At 35.8% G+C, this 18192-nt stretch overlaps 1 protein-coding gene across 6 annotated transcripts in view; it reads left to right on the top strand.

Moving 5' to 3' along the window:
• The window catches only part of SHLD2 (shieldin complex subunit 2), a 77111-nt gene that overhangs the window by 17479 nt on the left and 41440 nt on the right, over nt 1-18192 (top strand). For all 6 annotated transcript variants that reach the window (XM_032491618.1, XM_032491619.1, XM_032491616.1 and 3 more), the window contains one exon: nt 5957-6003. The gene's annotated coding sequence lies outside the window, so the exon portion shown is untranslated. The remainder of the gene's footprint in view (nt 1-5956; nt 6004-18192) is intronic.

Here is an 18192-nt window from a genome sequence, read left to right on the forward strand (position 1 = left end):
GAAATACCATGCCCAGAGTCCCATGGCTAGTCCAAGCTAGTAGGTGGAAGAGCCGGGGTTCAAACCTAGATAGTCTGGCTCCAGAGGACTCCAGGCACTGTGTTATATTATTTGTAACCAGCAAAGAAACTGGTTTAATGTGAAGTCCAGCATTTCGTAAACTTGTTTGACTGTGGAAACTCATTATCTTTCAATATTTTTGTAGAGATTAGTCTTCCGTGGAGTTAACTCTGAAAAATGCTGCTTTGAGCCAGGCTATGCTAGTGACCTACAGTCTTTTAAAAACCATTGCTTTAGAATAAAACTAGTTTTTTTTTTTTTAAACTTAGTTCTCTTTTGATGATATTAAACGATTATATTTATTTGTTAATTTTTTCTACTCGAAAGCCTAGTATTTTGACTTAAAGGCATTTTATATTCTCTTTCACAATGACCATCCTAGGAATTTTTTAAAAAGATCAGCATCATTCTCTAATACTTCTGAGGCACAAAAACAGTTTACAATCCAAACTATTATTTTACTCTGCTTTCTCTGCTCCAATATTATATTACCATAATTTTTTTTTAAACAGAAGTTTCTTTATCAATGAAGACGTAGGTATTTAGTGCTTTGGAACATTGTAATAGTTGACATCACAGTTTGAACCTTGGCGCTCTGCCTCTTTATTAGCTATGTGACCTGGGAAAAGGTACTTCATTTCTCAAAACTTCTATTTCTTCCTCTAAAAGACAAAGTTAATGTCTTGCAGGTGGCTATGAGAATTAAATAAGAAAATGCATGTGGTATCTGGCACATAGAAGGCTCTTAGTACATGTTAATTACCTTTTTCCCCCCTAAGTTAAGTCATCTCAGTTCTCTACCATAAATGAATAAGGAAAATGGTTGGAAAAGAAACATCAGTTTTAAATTTGAACTGTCTCAGTGTTATGCTGACATTAGCGCTACATTTCTGATAAAGTGATGTTGTCATGATACAGGTTGTAAGGGAGTTGAAACCAGTCTCCTTCTGGCTTTCCAACTGACATAATAAGCAAAACCTGACTGGGCAAACACAGACCTATTTATTAGATCACTTATTATTAATGTTAAACTAGCCTTGGTGCTGACTTCTCCTATTCTTTTTGAAATTTCACTCCTGTCATTTAAAATCTGCTAGACCTTCGAAAGCTTCGCAAAATGCTTAATGGTTTAAATCATCCTTCAGAACACAAGGAAGTGTATTTTCCAAAGTGTGGTCTTCTTTACCTAGCAATATGTTCAAAATCATGCCTGTAGGACAGAATTGCTTCAGTTTTCTCATTTACTACTGGAGGCTTGTTCAGTTTTTCTGACAATCCACTTTTTGGGTTTCGGAGTAGTACTTAACGTGTATGACCAAAGCATGAGTAATCATTTAAAACAAAGCTATTCAAAGAAAAAAATCTGTGGGGATTTTTCAATTTTACAATGATTTACTCCCTAAGCAAAAAGAGGATGGGTTTGGTTTGAGCTGTATGTGGGGGAACTCTAATATTCCATTCTAAGTGCCCCATATAGCCCTGGTACGTAGTAAACACTCAGTAAATATTTATTGAGGAACTGAGTTTGGTTTCCAGTTCCAACTATATGCCTTGCAACTTCTGTAACCTTGGCCCTTCTTGCACCTTCTAAACTTCAGTTCCATCTTACATAAAAAAGGAGGTAGTACCAATATTTACCTCCCAGGGCTGTTGTCACAGTTAAGCGATCATGCATTTAAAATGGCCAGCACAGCACGTGGCACATAGTAGGCACACAGTGCATTGCATTTTCCCTAGACACCTCAGTTGATTATTCAGCAACGTTCTTTTCAGTCACTCTTTTTCTTCCTTATTCCCAAAGCATTTAGAAGCCATAGTCAAGAGAAAATGAGTATTTGCCTTAAACTGAAAATATATTCCTGTAAAGCCTGCACTTGGAATGTTTTAGCAAGACTGATTGTGTGTTTGACAGATCTTGGTTTGAATCCTGGCTTTGCAATATACTAGTTTTGTGACCTTAGGTCAGTTACTTAATGTCTCTGTAAGGACTGTGAGGCTGAAATGAGTAAAATATATAACGCCTTTACTTCCATTGCCTGGTTTGCATAGGTCCCAATTAGATGTAATTATTTCAAGTTGATATTGTTATTTAATCTGATAATTTATGTAATTAATTCATATATGTTGAGAGCCTATTCAACTCAAATCTTGTTAAGAAAGAGCAGGAAGATTGTGAATGAACATTGGGCAAATTATTATGTAGGTGAATTTGGCCTTGCCTAGAATCACATTCAGCAGAAATGGTATTTTCTATTGTATTTGAGATAAATAGATTAATGAGCTATTATTGCATTTGGCATGGCCTTTTTTTGGATGTTGCCTTTTTGTATTGAATGTCAACGTTTTAAAAAATGAATGTCAGAGATAGGTTTGTGAGGGCTAAAGCAAACCAGGTAAATTTTGCTATCTAAAAAGTTTCTGATCTTTTGCTGATCTTATTCATCAGAAATAAATATGTTCCTCTCTTGTACTAAAATTCAACATGTGATATTGGTAAGCCAAATTTAATCGAACATTCTGCCCATTTAAAAATTCACTTGAATTATGTAGGTATTATATAAAATTGGTCCCGACCCCGGCAGATTAAGCATTGCAAAGCTGGTGGTAAAGAGTTTTATGAAAATTCCCGGCAAATAGAAAGTTAAGGATGGCATTGGGCATTGTAGAAAAACGTTTAATTTTGAAAATGTTTCTAATGTTCTTATGAAATTAACAATAAGATTTTTAAAGGTGTACTGAAATAAGCATCGTTTGTTTTGGAAGTTGATAAGATGTTAGCATTTGTTTTTTGTTTTGTAGGGTTTCTTTCATTAATTAAAATATAATTGACATAACACACGTTTCAGCGATGTTAAATATATTCAGTGTTATGCAACCATCACCATTATCTAGTTCCAGAACTTTTTCATCACCCTCAAAGGAACCCCTCTTAAATTTTTCCACTTCACCCAGCCCCTGGCAGCCACTAATCTGCTTATATCTCTATAGATTTGCCTATTAACAGTAGTTCATATAGGGACATGGTACTGTACACCAGAAATTGACCCATTGTAACTGACTATATTCCAATTTTAAAAAAGAGAGTAGTTCATATAAATAGGATCATAGGATATATTGCCTTACGTGTCTGCATCCTTTCACTTAGCATGTTTTCAAAGTTTGTCTGTGGTGTGACATATCAGTACTTCATTGCTCTTCAGGGCTGAATAATATTCCGTTGTTAGGATATACCACATTTGGTTCATCCTTTCATCAGTAGTTGGACATTTGGTTTGTTTTCATTTTTTTGACTATTAGGAATGATGTTACTTGGACATTTGTGTACAAGTTTTTATGTGGACATATTTTCAGTTTTCCTTGTTACTTACCTAGGATGGAATTACTGAGTTATATGGTATCTCTATGTTTAACTTTTTGAGGAACTGCCAAACTGTTATTCCAAAGCAGCTGCATCATGTTATGTAGTGTTTAATGTTATTTAAGATACTTAGAAGAAATGTGAAAAGAGTTTATGAAAATGTTAACCTAAGAATGTTGGTACTCGTGACAGCCCTTCTGGCAGCCAGCTGGAAGTCTCAATTTGCCTCGTTTGCTTTTCAGAATGAAAACACTAAGATATAAACCTACACCATGGAAGTGTGTCAGTTTTTATGCTCTTTTGTTCCTTCACCCACACTACCTGAAAGTTTGGAATATGCTTGGAATTGATGATATTTACTATAAGGGCAGGTGTCTAAAAGTGACATAGTAAGTTTCCTGCTTTGCTTTCCCTTAGCAAGTTCCACATTTTATCATATAGTTTACTAAAGCAGAGAAGTTGAACATTGCTCTTGCTACAGAAAACATTCTTGAATCAAAATTCAAAATAGATTTAATTAATTATGATTAAATTCTTTTGGATATAAACATATTATTCAAAAATATCACATAAAGACCTCACTTATAAAACAAAAAAAAAAATAAGACCTCACTTATATGATAACCTATAATGGAAAAGATTCTGAAGAAGTTACACATCTATAACTAAATCACTTTGCTATATACCTGAAACTAACACAACATTGTAAATCAACTATACTTCAATTAAAAAAAAAAATTCTCCAGGGAAAGAGACTGTAATGGGGAGTGTAGATGAAACAAACAAACAAAAAACCTCACTTAAAATTTTGGTGTAAAAGATGTTGTGTTAATACGGCAGGTGATTTAGAGGTGCTTTTGTCCCCTTTGCTGATGACACAACCCTTGTCTCTTCTTTTGCTCAATAGTCATTATCAACTATTCAAACTCCTACATTCATTCTAACAGATATTTATACAGCCTTCATAAATTTACATGAAATGAAATCATTATAAAAAGTAAAGTAAATTGGTTTTTCACTGGGGAAATAGACTTTCAAAGCAGAAAGGGCATTCAAGAGAAATAATATTTGTGGATTATTTCTAATACTAGATTGGAGCTTAAGTGCTTTTCATGCTTTACTCCATTTAAGGTGACAATCCACCTGAATTTTGTGTCGGGAAGAAGAAATGTGATTATCAAATATTCCATAAAGCTTGAAGTGAGCTCTATCTCTCTAGGATAAATTAATCTTTATTCCTTTAAGGACGTGTCATAGGAATTGAGTTGTTTTATTTGAGTAATGAAAAATTAAAGGATTTCTTTTTTAGGTAAATTGTCTCAGGATTTAAACTGTGAAATTCAGCTTTGCAATGTGGACATCAAATACATTGTTTGCTAAAGTCTGTAATTTTAAATAATTTTCAGTTGTTTTTGTAATTATTTTTGTTCCTAAAATAATTTATATTATTCCATTGGGTAATTTTATCTACTTCATTTCTGAAATCTCTAAGTATAGGTAGTTGCATTTGAACTAGAAAAATGTTGGGTTTTAATTAGGATTTTTGTCTGAATATTGAGTCTTCTAATAAGTTTTTTTATTGCATGTTTTGGGCCATTGTATTGATTTTTCAGTTGATAGCCTTCTGTACTAACTAGAAATAGTAGAAAAACTGCAAATAAAAAAACCTACCTCAAAAAATTGAAAATGGACTTACTGTATGATCCAGCAATTCAGCTTTTGGGAATATATTCTAAAGAAATGAAATCACTATCTTGCAGAGATATCTGCAACCCCATGTTCATTGCAGCATTATTTGCAATAGCCAAGACATGGAAAACCGAGGTGTCCATTGATGGATAAATGGATAAGGAAAATGTAGTGTACATATATACAATATAATAATACTCTTAATTCTCATTATCCTTTTGTTAAATAAATATTTTATTTATTTAATAGATAGAAGGGAGGTACTCTGTTATATACTGTTTATGTTTACAAGGATACAGAGTGAATAAAACAAAGTGTGACACAGTTCTTAATCCCAAGTAGAGCTATTTTTTTGCTAGCTATGAGAGCACAAAAGAAGTGCTGGAAAGCACCTAACATGGTTATATTTATTCTTTTCTTTTTTCCATGATTCTTCCTTTGTTATGGATTAAATTGGCCTTATTCATTGCCCAAGGTCTCAACTTTATTTCATAATTTTGTTTCTTTGGAAAAGTGTTCCACAGGTTTTATAACAAAGTAGAACTGAACTTGGAGAGCACCATCTGTGCATAATTTGGAGACTTTACCTATTTAGAAATGGAAAAAGCTTGTCTCAGCATTACTGAGTTAATGTATAGTTAGTACAAACTTTTCTCATTGCTGACTTGCTTCATGAGTGAATGATTGATCATAATCCAACTAAAAATTGTAAGATAAAGCCTGGTGGCCTGAGTATTTTTTCAAGTGCAGTCGGTTCTTCAGTATGATTAGCATCTTTGTAACAATCTTCATTAACTGTTTTTTCTGTTTCTCTTGGATAATCACTTTATCTCCTTCCCCCCCTTTTAGGAGATATATGTGAAAGAGTTAGAGGCCTGGATGTTTGAGTATACAAGGTAAGCATTCAAGTAAACTTTCTGTATCACTGTGACAATTGAATGATTTGAAATAAAAAATAATTTCAGTTGTTTAAAAAAAGAGTAAAGTATTAACTGTGTTAATAATATTTATTTCCAACATTGCTGTCTGCTCTTTAATGTTCATTATTGTATCGAAGCCTCACAACAATCCTATGAGAGGGATACTGTTATCCCCACTTTATAGACTGGGGAACTGAACACGGAGACCTAGGGGTTTCCGCTGTTGATGTCATGCATTTGGCAAGGGTTATGACAGCATGAGAACAATGTTGCTTCTTTGTTGCTCTTCCTCCCCCCCTCCCCCATCAAATGCATTCTTTTTTGTTATGTTTCACTTTGCAGGACAATTAGGTTAGACTTACTAGTTTCCAGAGGTCACATTTAGTTGCCAAGGTGGGTTTATGTCCTTGGGAAATCCTTAATTATTTTATTTCCTTGTCTTCTATATTTTTTTTAAAACTTCATTTGTTTTTCAAAGTTATACAGTTTATTGAGTTAAGCGGTTTGTCTGGGATTGTCCAGACAAACAGTACTTCTCAGTCCCTCGCTCTGTTTCTTTCTGTTTTTGTTTTCAGTCCCTGCCTTTCTGTCCCCTTCTCAGAGGTAGTTACTCTCAACTTTTTCAACTCCTAGCCATCTGGTATTTGCTTGTTACTCTTCAAGTGACATAGTTGAAGTGATGTTTTCAGTTTAGGACATAACTTATGTTGTTATGTCTAAATCTCCTGCCTGGTGGGTGAAAGCTTATTTGTGGGTTCTCTAGGGGCTGCATGAGGGAAGGAGAGGATTTCAGCATTCAGTGTATGTATGTATTTACGTGAGGCCCCTGGTTGCACTGCATGTTTCTCCCTACAGTGTGCTTTGTGTCCCTCTATTTGGAAATCCTCTTCAGAGAATAATCCTCTAAAATTTTGCCTTGGTGAAAGAGGCATAGTAACACAACCACATGAAATTTAGGAAGACATTGAGAAATGAAGCCATTTCTTTGAGAGCTTGTAATTAAACTTCCTTATTTAGTGCTCCCTTTACCCCTATTTCCAGAGGTAACATCTGTTACTAATTCCTGAGCCTTTTGAGAATTCTGTGGGCTCAGTCATATTGGTTTTTTGCTTTCCACATTGCTGGTTTAGGGTTCATCTTTCTTGGGTCTGCTGATAGTTATCACTGGTCCATCTGCTGCTTTCCAGCCTTTAAATTTTTGTTCATGCCTTAAAAAATGCTTTATTAGCAATTTAGCACAGTTTTGAGAAGGAATGAAATTAAATGTGCATTCAATCTTCCATCTTTACCCAGAGCCTTGTTCCAGATGTTTTTAGTTTGTTTAAGCTTTTATTTATCTGTTTTTCTTATTGTGGTAAAATACACATAAAATTATTAACCATTTTAAAGTGTACAGTTGAGTAGCATTAAGTACACGCACAGTGTTGTACCACCATCAGCACTATCTGATTCCAGAACTTTTTCATCACGCCAGAAAGAAACCCTATACCCATTAAGCAGTCATTGCCTTTTCCTCCTCTCCCCCAGCCCCTGGCAACCACTAACCTGCTTTCTGTGTCTGTGGATTTGCCTACTGTGGGTATTCATATAAATGAAATCATACAATATGTGGTCTTTGAGTCATATGTTTTCACTCAACCTGTTTTTGAGGTTCCTCTGTAGTATAGCACAGACCAGTGCTTCATTCTTTTTTGTGGCTGAGTAATTTCCATTGTATGGATGTACTACATTTTGTTTATCCCATCACCAGTTGACGAATATGGATTTTTGATTATTTCCACTTTTCACTTCTACGTTTAATTTACTGAGGAACTTCCAAACTGTTCTCCACAGCAGTTACACCATTTTATATTCCTACCAACAATGTACGAGAGTTCCAGTTTCCCCACAGCCTTGCCACCACTTGTCATTTTCCTTAAAAAAATTTTTATAGCCATTCTAGGGAGTGTGAAGTAGTGTCTCATTGCAGTTTGGAGTGGTAGCTCCCTAATAACTAATGACGTTGAGCATATTTTCTTTTCTTTTTTTTTTAAAAATTTTAACGGAGGTACTGGGGGTTGAACCCAGGACCTCGTGCATGCTAAGCATGTGCTCTACCACTGAGCTATACCCACCCCTCAACGTTAAGCATGTTTTCATGTGCGTGTTGGCCATTTGAATATCTTCTTAGGAGAAATATCTATTCAACTCCTTTGCCCATTATAAAATTGGGTTGTTTGTCTTTTTGTTGTTGAGCTGTAAGAGTTCTTTATATATTCTGGATATTAGACCCTATTCCAATATATGATTTGCAAATAATTTTTTCCATCTCTAAACCTGTTTTTATTTTTCATTGAATGCCTATGTATTCTATGGTTGTGATGTATTGACAGAAATAGTGTCATTTGTGTTTACTTCTCTGGTTATTTAGAAGGATGGTATTTTGGGTCTTTTCCCTCTGCTCACCCCCTCCCCAAATGGCATTATGACAGAAGGTTTTGTGAAAGAAATGATAGGAAATGATTAATGACAGAAGGTGAGGTAGACCAACTATATAAATGTGGTCCTAGCAAAATGAACTTAGTTGCATTAGTAACTGTAATCAAAAAGCTATTTTTGACCATGATAATGTATTATAGTTGTGATTTAAAATTATATTTCTGCATTAAATATATGCATATAATCTTGTCCTCTAATATTTCAGGTAATAATTGTTGTATTGTACTCTTGATAGGTACCCGACAGTATTCTAAAGTCTTTTTCATAAATTATCTTCATTACTCTTGTTCATTGCTGTATCCTAAAAAATGAGTACTCACATATTTGTTGAATGGTTAATCTTTCCCAAACCCTTTGAAGTACAAGCTGGTTTTGGAGAGGTTCACTTGCCCAGGGTCACACAGTCGGTAAAGGCTGAAACCCAGATTAGCGCTGAGTTCTGATTGCAGAGTTGTGTTTCTTAACTGTACTGCTTTCTGTGGAGTTCTGCTACTGATCTCTAGACAGAAAGTTCCTAGCAAGAGAAGAATCTAACTCTAGTATCTTAGTTTGTTGCTTCTTTTAAAGGCTAGTTTCTTCATGGGATGTGTTCTTTATGCCCCTTGTTCAATCTGAGGAAGATGTTTTAAAAATATGTCTTTGAAATCCCAAGGTGTATCATATCACTTCCTCAGTATCTGAATTCATCCTAAATTTTACTTACTTCATGTCTCCCTTCTACAGTCCTTTCTATTATTGCTAAGCATCAAAACACTGGTTTTATTTTTCTTTCCCATCTAATTTTTAGTGTTATGCTTCCGGTGTCCAGATACCATTTTTTGATCATTAAAAAAAAAAGAAGAAGAAAGATAAGTGATATTTGGCAAGCAATGAATAATGTTCTTTTCATTGAGAACAATTGCTAATTCTCTTATCCTTTCATGAAGAATACATAATTCTTGCTCAGAGCCTGGGTTGATGGCAAGATCTGAGGAAGCAGTAAATGTACACAGAATGATTTAGCTGGGAAAAAAAGAATTCTAATAAAGCATATTATGTTGCCTAAAGACAGAGTGGCACCAATTGGATGCTTCTTTTTTTAAGCTTCAAGATTCCTTTTCTCCCGTAAAAGTACTTTCTTCTTTTATAAAATGAAACAATTATTTTATATTAGATAATTGATTTTAAAATAATTTATAATTTGTAAGCAATCGTATTTGCTCTCTACCATTGTTCTAGAACTGAGGATACAGTGACAAATAAGAAGAATAATGTTTTTGTCCTAGTTAAACCTAACTTACAGTGTAGAGAAAAAGCTGAAAAACAAGATGAACACATTTCAGGCAGATGTGGGCAGTGCAAGAAAAATAAAGCAGGGGGAGGGTATAGCTCATTGGTAGAGCACATGCCCAGCATGCATGAGGTCCTGGGTTCAATTCCCAGTGCCTCCATTAAATAAACAAACAAATAAACAAACCTAATTCCCCCCATCCCCAGAAAACAAAAACAAAAAAAGAAAAAGAAAAAAAAGCAGGATAGGCACGACGGGAGACTGGGGTCTGGTGAGACTTTTTAGGTGAGGTGATCAGGGAATGCCTTTTTGAAGAGGTAATATTTGAAGAGAGACCTTAGTTTTACCGTTGGAGTGAGCCATCAAAATCTGAGGAAATAATTCTGCTTCTTCGGATGTACAAAGTCATCGGATATTGTCATTCTCACTCTGAAAACCAACAGCAGCCAAATAAGAATCATAGTTTTTGAAAATGCATCAGAGAGCTGCGGACACAAGGAATCTTAAATGAACCAAACTCTAGAAAGTAGTGAAACCTTCATAGCAGAGAATAAACCCATGGCTGCTCTGGGGGTAGGACAGCCCAGAGAAGAGGAATCTTTCGTAAATAGGGGAAAGGAGAAAGCAGCCAGACTTTCAACAGACTGTTAGTGGCCACACGTGGGCTGGTGTGATGGGCTGGGAGCCTGAGGAGCCCAAGTTCCTCTGGCACCAAAGGGCACGTCTTCTCCCACCTCCAGCTCTTACCCTCAGGTCTTCCTTCACTCAGTGCTCAGGGGTAGTAAGCCCCATGCTTGGGCCAGGGATGTAGAGCTGACAGATCCTACCTGAGGCATGTGAATCGTCCCCATGTGCACCACAACCACCCTTAGAAGGCAGGGGGTCGAGGGAGAGTGAAGGAGCAGAGCAGGAGCATGAGGGAAACCCACCAGAGCTGCTCTGGGCTTTCAGTTATGGGACGCAGGGAGAGCTGGAGATGACGCCCACCCCATACACACTCTCTGCTTTCAATCACCAAGGACAGGACACAGCAGGAGAGGTAAGGGAAACTCCTCAGATTCATTTCAGGCCTTCATGGAACAGAGGGAAGCTGCCCTCCAAAAGGATGGCTGGGGAGAAGGAACAGGGCTGACAGATCAGCTGAGCTGTGGAAAGCAAGGTGTGGGGCTGGAAAGCAAAGACGATTTTCTAGCAAATGAAGAACCTGGCAGTCATGCTTAAAGCAGAAAGACAGCTCCCAGGTTTTGGTTTTGGATTTGGTTTTTTTTTCAAAGATAAACTTTATTTTTTGAAATAGTTTTAGATTTATAGAAAACTTGTGAAGATAGTATAGAGAGTTCCCATACACCCCTCACCCAGTTTCCCCTGTTATTAACACATACAGTAGTATCATATATTTGTTACAACTAATGAGCTAATACTGAGACCCCCCTTTTTTTTTTGTCAGATAATGTCATTCCTCTCCTTCAAAACCCCTCAGTGACTGCATATCTCAGAGTAACAGTCAGTTTTTCAGGGGCTACCAGGCCCTTTATGACCAGATTACATTATCCTCTCTGGCCTCACCTCCTCCCTTCCCCTCTGCCAAGATCAGTCAGCTTCAGCCTCAGTAGCCTCCTTCAACTTCCTGAAACCTTGAACTTGTTCTTGCCCCAGGGTCTTTACATTTGCCCTTTCCTCTGCCTGGTGTCCTCTACCCAGGGCACATGGCTTGCTCCTTCATTTCTTTAAGGTTGAGACATTATTTTTTAACTGAATTCCATACTTTATTCTGTATCTTTTGTCTTTACAGAATATTCCTTTTTTTTGGTTCCAGGATCCCATCCAGGCACCACATTACCTTTAGTTGTCATGTCTCTTCAGGCTCCTCTTGACTGAATTTCTCAGAATTCACCTATTTTGGAGGACTTTGACAGTTTTGAGGAGTATTGTTTAGGTATTTTGTAGAATGTACCTTGATTGGTATTTGTCTCATTTATTTCTCATGATTAGACCAGATTTTGGGTTTGGGGAGGAAGACCACAGAGGTTAAGTACCACTCATCACATCGTATTAAGGGTACATACTGTCATCATGACTTATCAATGTTGCTGTTGACCTTGGTCATCTGGTCAAGGTAATGTTTGTCAGGTTTCTCCACTGTAAGTTATTCTTTTTTTTTTTTTTCCTTTCCATTCTATACTCTTTGGAAGGAAGTCTTTTATTTGCAGTCCACACTTAAGGAGTGGGTAATTATACTCTCTCTCCTCAAGGATGGAATATCTATGTAAATTATTTGGAATTCTGTGCAGGTTTGTCTCTTCTCCCTCTTATTTATTCAGTCCTTTTTTATTGGTATGAATTCATGGATATTTACTTTATACTTGACATTATAATTCAGTTACTACTTTATTTTATTGGTAAATTGTTCCAGTTTTGGCCATTGGGAGCTCTTTCAAATTGACTCCTGTGTCTCTATGACATACCGCCATCAATGCGCGTGCACGTGTGTGTGTGTGTGTGTGTATGAATACTTTCTTACTTTTTGACTCTGCATGGTGCTTCAGGTTCATTTTGTATATTTCCTGCTGCAGCCCTAGAATCAGCCATTTCTCCAAGGAGCCCTAGTTCTTTTTCTTGCAGAATGGAAAAACCAAGGTATAGGTGCTAGATGTACTTGTTGCCTCTGGGGTATTGTTGCTTGTAGACCCTCTAAACTGGCAGAGCTAGGAAATATATGCATATACTAATCTGTATATATATACAGTCTATAACTATATCTATATGTACCCATCTATATCTATATTAAGCTAAACATGAGACCATACTGGTGTATTAAAACTTGAATCCGTTACCTCATAGATCATCCTAACCTTGCCCCCTGTTTATCTGTAAACTCTTACTCCTGTAGTGGGAAACCTGGCTCATGCTATGTGCCATCTGTTTATTTAATTGTTCAGTTCCAGTACACGTGTAAAGTACTCCCACAGTTTTGAAACTGTGGTGGCTTAGCTGTGAAGCAAAGGCAGATCTCTGGAATCCTCCTTGGGTTCAGATCCCAGACTCTGCTGAAGTGAAAGTCCTGATTCCCACTCTCTAAATATTTTAAGCTAGTAATGAACTGAATCAAACTAGAGCTGCATCAAAGCCCCGACCCAGCTACATTTCAGATGAGATTGACTCAGACCCCATTCTACTGGCCCAACAGCATGGTTATATCTCTTTCTAGAAGTAAAATATTACTTATTTCATTTACTAATGCATTTTTCTACCAAATATGTGTCTTATAATAAACGATATAAAAAAACACAAGAAAAAGCAAGAAAATGTGACCAAATTTCAAAAGAGGAAACAATCGGTAGAGGGAGACCTAGATAAAATCCAGATGGTGGAACTATCAGACAGGGATTTAAAGTTAGCTATGAAAAAATAAATGCTAGAGGATCTAATGGTAAAGTTGGACAACATGCATGAAAATATGGGGATTTTGAGTAGAACCATGGAAACTATACCAAAGAACCAAGCTGAAATTCTAGAAATGAAAAATACAATATTAGAATTGAAGAATGCATCACATGGGCTTTACGGCATCCCAGCGTGTAAGAAGAAAGGATCAGTGAGTGTGAATACATGTTGATGGAACATATCCAAATTGGTAAACAGAGAATAAAGAGTAAGGGAGAGGTAGAAAAGAGCTCCCAGATCTGAGGGATAATATGAGTCTAACGTACATGTAGCTGGGGTTTCAGAAAGAGAGAAGGTGTGGCAGAAAACATATTTGAAGAGACAGTGGTCAAGAACTTCTAAAATTGATGGGAAAACGTCAACTCACAAATTCAAGAGGTTCAACAAACCCCCAGTAGGTTAAATACAAAACAAGAGAAAAACCTACAAATAAATCCCAGACCTAAGCACATTGTAATCAAACTGATGAAAACTAAAGAGCAGATCTTACAACAGAAGAATAAAAGACACGGGGGAATAACAATATGAATCATGCCTAAAATGCTCACCAGTAAAACTGAAGGCTTGAAGGCAGTGGAATGGCATCCATAAGGTGCTGAAAGGGAACAGAATCTTGTCAGCCTAGAACTCTGTATCCAGCAGAAATCAGCCTATGAAAATAAGACAAAACAAAGATGTTTTTAGAAGACAGATTAAAAAGTGAAAGAATCTATCTCTAGTAGATATGGACTGTGAATAGTTACTAAAAAATGTTCCATGAGCTAAAGACAAAAGAGACCAGATGAAACCTTGGGTCTGCAGAAAAGAAAAAAAACCACCAGAAAGGTAAATAACTGCATACATATAGAGAAAAAAAATTTGGTACCTTCACCTATAATATATTCACACAGACTATTGATTATTTAAAGCAAAAATACTAATATTTGTGGGCCTTACAGCGTATATAGAAGTAGGGTATAAAACCATGAGACTGCAAAAAGAGGGAAATGGAGTTAGATTGTCTTAAGTTTCGTATACAGTGAATTAGTATACTTTTGTTTGAAAGTAGACTGTAATAACATCAAGATTCATATTTTAATCTCCAGAGCAGCCTGTAAAAAAAACACCATAAAGAGGAATGCAATACAAAGAGCACATCTACTCATGCAGGATTAATGAGTATGAAAATTGCCCTCCTACTGTAAACAGCTAGAAGACAGGATAAAAATACATGAAACAACTATTTTGAGACATTGGACAACACAGGATGGTGATCCTTGACAGAGGGGAAATAAATGACATGAGCCCTACGGGTGCTCTAGCACACTGCATTTAGGCAGTTAAGATTGTAGCATGGGGTAGAGAAACCCAAATAGAGCTCGGGAACAATTAGAGAAGCTAAGGCAACTAGAATTTGTAGGGTAGAAAACCGGAGCAGAGGGTGCTACACAGAAATCTGTAGAATTAAGATATCTCTGGAGATCTATAGAAGGGTCCTCTAGAATTTTTTGTGGAATACCCATCTGCACATGCAAATTATAAACCTCCACAGTGCTGGGAAAGTCACACTGCAAATCATTAAGTTAAACAATTTCAGGAGCTCACAGAGTGCTAGAAGTAGATTGTGTTCCTACTAGGCGTAGTGGAAAGAGTGTTTCATATGTAGGGCTTTGGCTAGAGACCTTGGAGTGGGGTTAAACTAGCCATAACTAAAGACCTCTCTAAATCCACCCCAACAAAGCTGAAAATTAAGCACATTCTGGAAGTATTGGATTGATTGCAAGTAACTAATCTGTGTGCCAAAACTAAGTCAAACACTCTCTAAGGGAATACAGTAAAAACCAACACCCAGCAATTAAAATGTCCCCCATCAAATAGGGTTATTAGGTATACAAATAAAACAGGAAAATGAAACATAACCAGGAGAAAACCCAGTCAATTGAAAGAGACCTAAATCAAATATTTCTGATGACAGAATTATCAGACAAGGATGTTAAAACAGCTATTATAAATGTTCTCTATATATTGAAGAATGCATAAGAAAACATCAATATGATAAGGATAGAAATCAGCACTAGGAAAAAAAGACTCAAATTAAACATCTAGAGGGGAAAACTGCTATATCCAAAATGAAAAACAGATTCCTCTGAATGGGATTATTAGCAGATTAGACATTGCAGGAGAAAAGATAATTGAACTTAAAGATGTATCAGTAAAACCTATTTAAAATTAAATGCAAAGAGAAGAGAAGACTGGAACAAAATTAACAGAACATCAGTAATCTGTGGAACAATACCAAATTGTCTAATATATATATAATTGGAGTACCAGGAAAGAGGGACAAGATAGGCAGAAAATTATTTGGAGAAATTATAGCTAAAAAGTTTCCAAATCCGATGAAAACCACAAGCCCTCAGAGCCAAGAATCTCAGTGAGCCCTTTGTACAATAACCATAAATAAAATCATACCTGGTACTTAGTAATTAAATTGCTGAAACTCCATGATAAAAAGAAATTCTTAAAAGCAGCCAGAGGGAAAAATCACATTACTTCAAGAGAAACAAATCTAAGATTAAAGGCTATGCAAGCCAGAAAACAATGGAGCAGTCACTTCAAAGCACTGTAAGAAAAATAAAAGCTGCCAACCTAGAGTTCTATACTCGGTAACAATTCCTTTAAAAAATAAAGCATTCTTTCAGACTAACAAAGATGAAAGAGTTTACTGTCAGCAGATCTGAGCTATAAAAAATGTTGAAGGAAATTCTTCAGGCAAAAGGAAAATAATGCCAGAAGGAAAGCTGAATGTTACATAGAGTTCCAGAAATAGCAACTATGTGAGTATATAGTAAAAATATTTTCCCTATTTTTAATCTCTTTAAAGGATAACTAATTGTATAAATAAAAAATAGTTGCAGCCATATTTTGGGACTTATAAAGTTGACCCTTGAACAACACAGGTTTGAACTGTGTGGGTCTACTTATAAACAGATTCCTGTTCAATAAATATGTCCTCCAATACTACACAATCCAAGATTGGTTGAATTTGTGGATGCAGAGATTCAACTATAAAGTTATATTTGGATTTTTGACTTCATGGAGAATGGGGCCCCTAACCCTTGAGTTGTTCAAGGGTCAACCGTATAAGTAAACATGTATGAAAAAATAGGACAAAGAATTGGGGATGAAAATGGAAGAATGCTGTTGTAAGGTTTTTAGACTAGGATAAGTGGTACAGTCATCCCTTGGTGTCCATAGGGAGTGGTTCCAAGACTTTCCATAGACATTAAAGTACTCAGATGCCCAAATCCCTTATGTAAAACAGCATAGTATTTGTATGTAACCTACAGCATAGTATTTGTATGTAACCTCCTGTATATTTTAAATCATCTCTAGATTACTTATATACCTACGACAATGTAAATGCTATGTAAATTGTTGCTACTACATGACAAATTCAAGTTTTGCTTTCTGGAACTTTCTGGAATTTTTTTTCTGAATATTTTTGATCCACAGTTGGTTGAATCTGCAGGTATGAAACCCACAGATTTGAAGACTGTGTAATGTTAAGGATGTAAATTGAAAATCTTACAACAATGGCTAAAAAATAGTGCAAAGTCAAAACGATACAAATAGTAATGCAGTCGAAGCAGTGTTTGGAGGGAAACATTGGATTAAATTCTTATATTTGACGGAAGGAAGGTCTTAAATCAATGGTCTAAACCAGACATCAGCAAACTTCAGCTTATAGGCCAAATCCAGACCATCACTTGTTCCTGTGTGGCTTGTGACCTGAGAATGGTTTTTATGTAATAAAATGACTGAAAAAGACTCAAAAGGAGACTCATATTTTGTGACATGTGAAAATAATAGGAAATTCAAATTTCAGTGACCATAAAGTTTTACTGGAACATAGCTATGCTCATTTGTTTATATACTGTCTGTGGCTGCATTCCTGCTATATCTGCAGTATTTATGACAGACTGTATGGCCTGCAAAACCTAAAATATTTACTTTCTGACCTGTTATAGAAAACATTTGCCAACCTCAGCTATGGATCCTAAAAATTTTAAAATAGTAATATGGGTCTGTATTTCTCTTTCACTATTTTTATTCAGCATTGAAATAGTGGCCCTAGAAAGTATGATAAGCCAAGAAAAAGAAAATAATTAAGCATAAAAATTAAAAAAGAATCAAAACTATTATTTACATATGACATGATTGTGTACATGGAAAACTCAGTGGAATCTACAGAAAATAATTTTAATAAGTGGATTTAACAAAGTCAGTATATAAAAATCATTTGTAGTTCTCTATGTTAGCAATGAACAATTTGAAAACTGAAATAAAACCTATTATTTCTCATAGAATGAAAAAAACAGATTCCTATGAATAAATCTCACTAAGCACAGGTTCTCAACACTGAAAGGTACAAAACATTGCTAATGTAAGTTAAAAAAATTAAAAACTAGGTAAGTGGTGGCATCCCATATTCATGGATTGGAAGACTCAACATAGTTAAGATGAAATTCTCCTGTAGATTCAATTCAGTCTTCATTAACTTCCTAGTAGGCTTTATTTGAAGAAATAGATAAGCAGATTCTATAAACTTATCAAAATGTAAAGGACTAAGAATAGCCAAAATAATTTTGAAGAAGACAGAGTTGGAGGCCTTTTGTTTCCTGATGTCAGGATTTTCCACAAGGCTCGAGTAATCAAGACAGTGTGGTGTTGGCATAAGGATAGGCGTATATATCAATGATACATAATAGAGATCTCAGAAGTAGACTCATATATTTTCCCACCAAAGTGCCAAGTTAGTCCAATGGGAGAAAGACAAATACTGCTCCAACTTGATATCTAGATGGAAACTCACTCCATACACAGAAACTGATTTGCAATGGAGCACATATCTAAAACGCAAAAGCAAAAACTGTGTAACTTCTGTATTGTCTCTCACTTCATAACAAATTCCCCAATATTTTATGGCTTACAGC

Source organism: Camelus ferus, chromosome 11, assembly GCF_009834535.1.
Source record: "Camelus ferus isolate YT-003-E chromosome 11, BCGSAC_Cfer_1.0, whole genome shotgun sequence".
Taxonomy (NCBI): domain Eukaryota; kingdom Metazoa; phylum Chordata; class Mammalia; order Artiodactyla; family Camelidae; genus Camelus; species Camelus ferus.